We start from the raw sequence: 7,191 nt of genomic DNA on the forward strand, positions 1-7,191 counted from the left end.
AATAACACAGCAGTGGAAAAAAGATTATTTATCAATACAGGCTTTTCATAATACCTGGAAAAAGTACACTCTGAAAGTTGGTACAAAGCTGGCTTCAACTTTCGATGTGGCTGCTGCACACATACTGAGGTTAAAATACATTTAAGCGGGGGGGGGGGTCATCACCTGCGCACGCGCGGAAATTGAGTCCCGCGCGACAATAACACACGGTAAAAACGCAAAGGCTCATGGGTAGACGCTTGTTTGTAAACATCGACACGCTATGGCCATCTGGTGCATGCGCAAGTGACGACTCCCCCGCTTTAATACAACTATCAGCCCTGATCATAACCTCTGACCCCATCTACTTATAGTACCCTTAATAAAGGGGAACTAAATAGAGCCTATTTTGGTGTTTGTATTTATCAAGTTATGTATATTGATTATAAATTTGAAAAAAAATAAATTAAAAAAATGATTATCTTCAGAGTTATGATGATTTAAATATGAGAAACCATAAACCTGCGAAGGACTTCCGTTTGCGCCATCTTGCCATAAAAAACGCCCTCATGTGGTATAAACAGGTAGTAACAAAACATGATGACGAAATAGTATCTGATTAAATATAAGCAACTTAGGGAGCCATAGCTGGCTGGACTGGTGAATTGACTTCTAGTCTAGGTTGTTTCGACTTTTACGTTAATGTTATTTACAAGCATATCAACATACAAACATTATGGATGTGCGATTGATCGAGACAGGCATTTTGTTTTGTTTTTTGTCTAACTGTCTAATAAATGCTGTTTCCAGTACTGCACTGTGCGGCGTGCAAATTATTCAAAGTATGGATGCTGGAGTATGCAATCTTGAGTTCGTAGGGTGGTGGTGGAAACATTTTCGTCCATGTATTCACGGGGCTGCACTGGCAAATCATGGGACAAGTGTCACAGGAACACCAAGCAGATTGTTCACAGACTTCCGTGTAATTTGAAATAAAACTTTCATTCGAACAAGGGGCATCGTCGACGATATACTCTCATCACTCACACTGGACTGATCTGAATCTTCACAGTATACCGTACTTCCCTGATCATAAGCCCGGGGGCATGAACACGTAAAGGAAAAGTAAGGGATGAGCTTGTACTCGAGGACCAACTCAGAAAAAATGATTTTGTTTTGGGGTTAAACACTGTAACCATCTTGCAAACAACGAAAAATTATCCAAAAAAAATATTCGTTCACCACGCCGGGCTCGGGAAAATAATACTTATTTTTGAAAAAAAAATCGTCATTGATTTGAACGATACTTACAATGAAGAAACAAACATGTTCATAAAAAACACACACATTTTATTACAATACGATTTACATACCGTCTGAATTTACGGTGAAATAATGGGTAGGGTCTGTGAGGAAACAGTGGACGAAGGCATTTATCATTATCTTCGTTTTGGTATGTTTTCGATCGTACGCAAACTCTCGACGCAAAACAATTTTCCACCATGAGGTTTTTCAGCACGATTTGACCTGGAGCAACTTACTTTGACATAACAGGTCATGTCTTTCATTAACCAATCAAAATGATGTGTCGTAATGATGAAATTTTCCGATTATTGACGATGATTTTTTTAGCGCAATGCGGAAGTGAATTACCGCAATGTTAAAATGCGATCTGTAGCACTGATTGCAACGAAAAAAAGATGATTTTTTCCCCTAAAAACTGGCGATTCGCAATTTCCGAGATATAAACGACGGTTAATAGTAACCGTGGGTAAACTGAGTGTGGAGGAAGAATTTAAACACCTTTCTCGGTCGCCAACATGTCTCATCGTTCACCCTAGGCCTTTCATGATAGTCTCAAAGTAAACCATGCCCAATAACCAGGTACACGCCTTGACGATCACATTTTTGGCTTTTCGAAGGCTACTACTCAAAGAAATATAGATTACTCCAGAATTGCAACATCGATGTTTATCCTGAGTAAATGACAGAATAGACGGAAACGATGCGAATCACGTTGTGTACGTTCGCCATGTACTCTGAACTTGAAATTAATGCGAGTTTTCTCATAAAACTAAAAGCATGAACCAAACTAACATGCCAATCACGATTATTATGAAATGAAACACAACTTTTACACGCATATTTTAAAGAATATCGTCGACGCCCAGTAAAAACCAATAAATAAATACCAAGTAAAAACATAGGGATGGGCTTCATACTCGGGAGGGGCTTACGATCGGGGAAGTACGGTACTTTAACGCAATTGGGCTTTCACTCTCAGAATACTGTGTTTCAAACGCATAAGGCTCTAACCCAAGTTTTAAAAAGCACATTGTGCATATAAAAGTTGAGTTTATACTAATAGTACACAATGCTTGGCAGCATGAACGGCTATGTACAATGGCGTATACGAATGCGATCAGATACTAAAACGTCATAGCTTTGAAAAGTGCCCGGATGTTGAATATGTTCGTTCGTTAATTATTCCCCTCCATGAATGGCCTCCATGGCAAGTAGTCTGGTTCCCTGCCCAAGTTTTCACCGCTGAGGGCTCAAAGAAAAACAAGGTCAGGTACGGGCCGACATCTTGGTCAGATTTCTGGCCAAAATGGATGACAGTCACATGATGGTCACATGGTCACTTCGCAACAAACAAAATGGCTGCCTCCACTGTGACATGTACGCCGGTCAAGATAAGTAATTCATCTCAAGCGTGTTTTGTTTGTAATACAGTGGGGACACGAACAAAAAAAATCCACGAAGGTACCGGGAAACATAACTTGAAGTTGTTGTTGTCGAAATATGGCGAAGTAGAGGTGATTGAGGGTTTGATTTGTAGGAATTGTGAACGCCATTTGTTGACACTAGATCGTCAGGTGAATGAATTTCGAGAGAAATGCCAAACTTCGAGCAGACTAAATTCGAATGTGAAGCGATGTGCGAGATCTCCATTGGTTGCTGAAGGAAAAAGCTTTAAGAAACACTCCAATTTGTCAAGTTGTAAGATCACCGAAATCACTGACAGTGTTGAAATAAGATGTGCAGAAGAATGTCCAACTCCATCTAGCTCTACCAAACCACCGAAAACTGTCAGACCACGTCAGATATTTCCTCCTTTACCACAAGAAACCAACAGTATTAAGAAAGATATTACTCGTGTAGGAATGGAACATAATTATTTCAAATTAAGCGATAATTCTAGGATTTCTTCAAGTTGTGGTATGCCTAAATTAGATTCAACGAAGAAAACCAGTCAAGAATTTGATGATATTTTACTGGAGCTTCGAGACTTGTGTTCAAGCCCTAAACCAAGTCAATGTGTGCTTACCAAGAGTAATATTACTTTATTAACTGCTGCCATGAATACCAAATCTGCAGAAGCACTTGCTAATGCTGCAATGGATATCCCAAATGTAGCTACACATGTTACTCATGTGTTATCAAAAAAGATAAATCATACAGCTTCAAATATGGGTAATCGAAAACATGGGTTTGTAAGTTACCTAATGAAGAAGGACTACAACAGTCTTAAGACATTGTCTTGGAATGATGTCATTTGTGAGGCAGTCACCAAATTTCCTGAGCTTGTTCTGTTACTGGTGACATGTATGTTAGCACCTGAGAAAAGAACATTACTTGAAAAACTAAGATCTCTGATTCCACGACTGGGGATGATATATGGAGTAATTATGCAAGGTAGAATTGCAGAGTTGAGCAGAGTTCAGCGGGTAATAGCCATGCTATTACAGGATAATCTAACAGACCAGAAGGTAAATACTATTTATTATCATGTGTTAACATTTTGTGAAAAAAAGATTTCTAGTCAGGATAAGTTGAAAGAGGAACAAAATAGCTGATCTCTACTGCTACTTTGTGGTTCAAGCCCCCCCCCCCCCAAGCAGGATAGAGAATGGTTCACACATGTATAATTTATAACATTTTGCAGTTGTGCCTTTTAATTCCATCTAAATTTTGACTAGCACTTAACTTATATGTCACTAATCAAAGTATTTATTTTATCCCCTTTTTTTCCTATAATTACGAGAGATTTGCCAGAAGGATTTCTTTGGAGCTTTGACAAGAAACTATTTACCCAAATGTATATTGTGCACAAGCTGGTTCACACAATCAGATTAATCTTATCAAACATATCGTATTAAGTCAAAATCTGACCATATGAAGTGCAATCAATTGTTTCACAAGATTTTGGAATTTCATCAGGATAATTAACACCAATATTCAGCACCATAAAAAAATGTGCAATCTGAACTGATGTATTCTACATTACAGAGTGATTTGATCTCCTTAATCTGACTGTGTGAACCAACCTTTCAAGTTTGATGCATTCTTGCAATGAATACACCTGCAATATATTGAGGTATGAATGCTGTTAATAGAGTTAAAAGTGTTTACAGATATTTATTTTGCATACAAATATCACAAATACTACGTAGCTACATGTAATGTTATTATACTATTGTTATGCAGGTATTCGATAGACTACAGAAAGTGGGTGTTTGCCTTAGTTACACACAAAGTAAGGCCATCATGGATGAAGTTGGCGGTCACTTCAATTCTGAACTAATTGATGCTGTGAGAAATGGTAGCCGTTTGAGACTAGTGGGTGACAACTGTAATTACAGAGTCAATGTCCATGATGAACGAACAGATGCCCACAGTGTTATGCACCATGACTTTGCTTCTGCTGCTGTTGTACAGTTATTGGACTTCAAGGAACTCAATAACATTGCACCACAAATTGACTATTTATGTACAAACCATACAACGTTTCTGACCACCAATACAGAATGTCATGAGATGAAGATGGAGTATGTTGTCCACATAGCAAGGGTTGCTGTTCGTATATTACCCTGTTTTCAGTTTTTGAAGGATGTAATACCACAACACCTTACAGGCCGATTCAGTAAAGAACTTGCAGTTAAGAGTAAAGTAGTGCCATTGCCGGTCCTAGTAAATTGCAATGAACAAGACTATAATCACGTAGTCCGAATATTGGACTTTTATGAGGAAACGCTAAATCAAATTTACACCAAAGCTGAGATATCATATGATGATAATGTTACAGTTCATATTGGTGGTGACCAACTTACTAGAGATAGGTTTTCTGGTGCTAAACGTCTGAGGATTAGGGGAGCAACTGCCAGTGAAAGATTCGGTCATTTAAGTCCAATTACTTTTGAATTCTTTCACATGCAGATGAACTATCTAGCGTTATTTTACAAGATTCTATATAAGGAAGACAGTATCCAAGAAATGGGTACTATGAGAGCAGAGCAACAACGTATAATGAGAAGAAGTGTAAAGGCTGATGTGAAGAATGCCTACGAGGCAGATGCTGATTTTGCCATTTCCTTCACTGATGCGTATATAACTGAAGCACTACTTGAATTCTTCGGGATGGAAGATGTAAATGACATCCAAACAAGAAATGTACCTCCACCAAACCTTGCCTCAGCTGATGATCGTCGGGAATGGATGTACACAACATTTATGAAACTTATTGACCAATTTGTTTGGCCAAGGAAGAATATAACTATGCAGGATGAGACTGTGCTAGGTAAAGTAACATTCAGTTTCTTGACAGGGAACAATATTTTACAAAAATGGTGTAGAGCCAAAATAAAACCCGATTTAAATGTTGCATATTTATGAATAATGAGCGATATGCTATACAATGACTCCTCCATTAGTGCTAAAATTCTCTTCTGACCCATTATCATTAGGACACAATAAATGCGAAGTGTGACTTATGTGCACTTCTAAGAAAGTCAATAAATTGTCAATACAAAATGCAATGTGCTGGGTCATCTTTGACGCTGCCTGTATGCATGGGTTCATTGCTCTCAGAAAATCCTTCATTTGAGGGAAATGCAAATATTTTTTAGATTGTGCTGACACCAATCTTATGGTGCATTAAATTCTCAAAAAACTACTGGACCAGATCAGTATCATATTCATGGTGAATGCATACTATTTTAATGTGATATATACAAGGTTATTCTCAAAACATATACACAGATTTATTCATGGATATCATGTGGCATATCCCATTGATTTCATCTTCACAATTGGCTAGATACACTGTATTGACATATCTACATTAGGTCATTTTTTCTAAATGTGTGATGAGAATGTAAGAAGAATTGTTTGTGACTTAGTGATTCACGATAGAATTTTGGCCACAGAAAGGCCACTCATCTGCTGAAACCCTGGTCAAGTTTTTGGATGGGCTTTGTATCAGACAAATATTGGTCATAGACTAATTATGGTAGAGGTCTTTTTGTAATGTTACTGTTTGGTTTATTGCAGATGATGGAAATGTTATCACTGTAAAACTTGCAAATGGCAGTATGTGCACAGTATTGTTGAAACCAAGAAAACCACAAGTTGTAGCAGAAGATTATGTCCAAAATTATGGTCACACAGTACTGGAATTGGGTCTACTGTTCAAATCGATGTGTGATTTGTGTAAGCTTCCTGATAGGGATAGGGGCATACGTATATTGAAGATGGCCATGATAATCTTTAAAGCCAATAATAATCTTTCTAAATATGCTCTGGAAATAATGCGTTTGTTAGTGCACCAGTTATGTATATTTTCAGAACAACAAGCAAATGAGGAGTTTTATGGGTTATTTGTTAATACCAAGGGTCAAATTAATTCTTTCATACCAGCAGATAGGCAGATGGAGTATATTGTGAAACTTGTGAAACAAAATATGAAGCACATGTGCTCCAATAAAACGGGAACTAACATAAAAAAAGTTACAAGTGCACTTGCTGGAATAGCAGATATAGCTGAAAACTTTGATAGGTCAAGTAGAGTAATTATCAGGTCTAAGAAACACTCTGCAGTATCTGCACAAGATGATGAACTTGCAATGATTGAAGATCTTAGACGGGGTCCGGCCATTCCAGTGTGAACCAGGAAGATATCATGCAACATTTGCACATATTAGTAATACCATACAAAGTAATCTAGACAGGCAGCATTTGTATGCATGGATTCATAGTAACATTGTTAAGTTTGCTACTGAGATTGGAAATTAATATTGGGTGAACATGTACATTTATCTTGCATTGAATGTATGAGATGTGAAGGGATGTCTTGTGAAATGGCTACTATGTTTACAGTATTACACTGTATATGTACTGTATTGACTCTATTAGAAGTGCACTTAAGCCAAA

At 37.6% G+C, this 7,191-nt stretch overlaps 1 pseudogene; it reads left to right on the forward strand.

Annotated features, from left to right (window-relative positions):
• Positions 1–3,638: 3,638 nt before the first annotated feature.
• LOC146733716 (uncharacterized) lies at positions 3,639–7,191 on the forward strand (annotated as a pseudogene).

Source organism: Saccoglossus kowalevskii, chromosome 16, assembly GCF_978046115.1.
Source record: "Saccoglossus kowalevskii chromosome 16, keSacKowa6.1, whole genome shotgun sequence".
Classification (NCBI taxonomy): Eukaryota; Metazoa; Hemichordata; class Enteropneusta; family Harrimaniidae; genus Saccoglossus; species Saccoglossus kowalevskii.